This window comes from Rhopalosiphum padi, chromosome 3 (assembly GCF_020882245.1).
Source record: "Rhopalosiphum padi isolate XX-2018 chromosome 3, ASM2088224v1, whole genome shotgun sequence".
In the NCBI taxonomy this organism is placed as follows: Eukaryota; Metazoa; Arthropoda; class Insecta; order Hemiptera; family Aphididae; genus Rhopalosiphum; species Rhopalosiphum padi.
The window spans coordinates 34507824-34511386 of NC_083599.1; positions in this window are offsets into that span (position 1 = coordinate 34507824).

Sequence of the window (3563 nt, forward strand, 5' to 3'; positions counted from 1 at the left end):
TTCACTTACCATAGTCCATAATCTATACGGTGAATTGGGCCGAGCACCAATTTTGTAAACAACAAGAAAGACGATGTAGCTGTGGTCTGTGGACTCGGCTTTAGGCAATAATAAATTAAAACGTCTGTTACAGTGTTACGTGGTATACGGTAACAATTAAAACGTTGTGATATCTGGCATGGTGTCTAATCAATAACTACAGATTAATACAAATGGAGAAACATGAGAGGATTTTGATGTTAATTATATTTGACGAAACACTTACTAATTCCGAGTACAAAACTAAATTCGACTTTAATCAACTTTAAAGTAAATATTTTAGAGTTCTACATATTGTACGTCGGTAAAAACTGTAAAGTAAAAAAATTTAAGAGGAGAATTTTGTCCAGCTCAATTGTATATATCTTTTTTAAATTGTTAAATATTTCATATTGAATTTTATGTTGTTTTTTTTTACTTTTTATTGTTCTAATTATCTGAATAATTAATAAAAAAATCGAAAATCGGACTTTATACGACTTTAAATAAAACTGTCTTTCTACAGTTTTCATAATAGGTGTTTTTCAGAAAAAAAAAGCCTTCAGTAAGCCGTATTATTGGAAGTACAAAGGCGTATTTTTACGGCATATTTTTCTGGAGTGACACATCCTCTTAATATATTTTAGTGTACGGTTGACCCGGTAGCAGTAGGCACACGCGTACCAAGCTATGCAACGAGACGCATTCGGAGCAGGCCAAAATATTATTATTCTACATATTGTTGTGAACAAAAAATAGTTTTGCCTTAAATGTGGCGTGGCTCGGTGATAATATAAAATAATGTAAGATAAACGATAATCGTCAAGGATTATAACGATAATATTTATATTATTATTATAAAATATAAATATTAAAATAGTGTGATACACCGTTACATGTCTTCATAAAAATATTATTTATTTACTAAATAATTAAAATATGATTTTTTTTTGCGTCGGGATAAGTTGGTGGTTGAAAAAATGTTTCTTTTATCAACTTTAGATGATTTGCATAGTAAATTGGATTTTATTTTTGTACTTTTAATAGGTAATATATTATATACACTGTTAATAGAAATACTTTCAGATACTATTTTTTATTATGATTAGATTAGGACATGAGTACATATGACGTATGTGTCTCTAAAACGCCCGGGAAATAGCAACGGAGCCGCTCGCTTAGCATCAATGCTGTTAAGCAACTAGTCCACTTCGCCGCATCATGCCCCGACAACAATTATTGGTATACGAGCGACGTGGAAACGTTAATTCAAGCTTAACATATTAAATTATATAAGTATTATAAATAATTAATTAATTAAATTGAATTATTATTTATTATTTTCATTAAAAACAAATTATAATATAATATATATGTACCAGGAACGTATGCAGCGCAATGACCGTTGAACAGCCGCTTTCGATATAACTGGCAATAAACCGCGGAAACTGAAGAACGAAAAACCACAACGCCATGCGCCCCTGGTACTCGGGACTCAATTTCGTCGGGAAATTTATATAAATAATAGGTTATATAATAATAATATTAAATAATATTAAAATAAATATTAAATTAAATTATAATTATAATAAAAAATAAACATTGCTATCATTATTATTTTTTTAATAGGTATGATATAAAAATTTAGTTTAAAAAAATATAATATACTAAACAATAACAATTTAAGAAAAATTAAAATAAAACTGTTTATGTGATTTTTGAGGTAAAAAAAATCAATGTATATTGTCTATATTTGTCTAAGGGATGAGAGTACTTACGGCATATTTTTTTTTTGTCTGGATTTATTTTCCCGCCAAAAAATGTATAATCGCCGAATTATGAGATAAATGAATTGGCTAATGCGTAAAAGTTAAAATGTATTATGAAAACTATAATGCGTATAATATAAATATATAATACATAATAATATGGAGTATTGGAGTTAATGTATGTTATAGATATAATATATTATATACTTATAGATATTGTATATTAACAGTAGGTATGTATTGTAATATTTTAAATTCGTTAAAGTATTAAATAAATAAAGCATCAACCATCAACTCCATACACGCGTTAATCGGGTGTGATAGATAAAATATATGCAATATGCATTTACCGTTTACTATAAAAAATACAAATTAACCTGAAGATGAAAAATTTTGATTTAAGAGAACGCTATACCTGCATGTATTGTCTCTGTCTTATACACGCGTAACATAGTTAAAAACTGTTTAGCGAGGGACAACTTTACTCCCTCAATATTTATATTAAAATTACCAAAATTTTAAATCGCATTGAGAAGACTTTACCTGTGTTGTAGCGTTTTAATTTTTTTGATAGTGGTAACCAAAACTTTTTAATAATTAAATGAAAAAAACCTAAAGTTCTCAAACCGATAACTTTAATTGCATTCATGTTATCAAAAAAATTAAAACGCTACGACACAAGTTCTTCGCAATGGGATTTATAATCTTATAAAATTATACACTATATCTGTTTACACCTGAATAGTGTAATGATATATAAATTATTATATATCATTATTTAAATTTTCTTAAAATATCAGTACAGCTGCACAAACATGTCAAGCAAATACATATTATTGTGAACTAAATTAATCAACTATAAGATAAAATTACAATTAATTCAATTACCCTTAGACTTAGTAATAATCACAATCATTGCAGCTGTACAAATATGGGCTATTTAGTAAATAAGATACTGATGATGAGCAACGCCGCAATCTCCAAATTCTATCACAAAGGCGGCATATCATGTCTATAAAAGGGCAAAGAACAACCGATTCCGCGCTCAGTCGCTTACACAACACTGTATCGATAAATGTATGATCTTTTTCTGTGTCAAATTCTTATAAGTTTAAATAAATTTAATTCACTTTAATATCTTTCGAGTTGTTGAATATAATATTCTTGCACACCTCTCTCCACCGACCACCACGGTCATCCAGCATTCATTACATCAAGTCGCATCAAATATCGTAACCTCACATCTCGAGTCATCCGAAAGGTAAGTGAAAATTCATATAATAGATATTTTAAATATATTAGTTTATTCAAAAGGAAAAACTCTCTTACCCAACCCCGTAATTTATCTTACAAAGTGATGAGTTAAAGACAAACATTAAAAATAAATAACATTTAAAATATTATCTCTTAATAATAATTATATACCATATTTTTAACTCATTACAATAGACTTAATATGCTTGATAAATTATGGTACGCCGATCGCTAACATTATATTGTGTTTTTATAAATACATTGAAATCTGACTTAACGGACAAAATGACCCGGTTCCAACAAAAAGGTATATATTCCAATGTATTTCGGCCTGTCTATAACGGACTCTTTGTATTACGGACACGGGCACTAAAATTTTACCCCGGTGATTTCATATCGGACAAAAATTCTAGCTCAAATCCAAATGTAATATATGTATGTATGCATGTATGTATGTATGTATACAAACTACAAAACAGCATCAATACCGAACGCAATTATTAGGTACTTACACGTAAAACA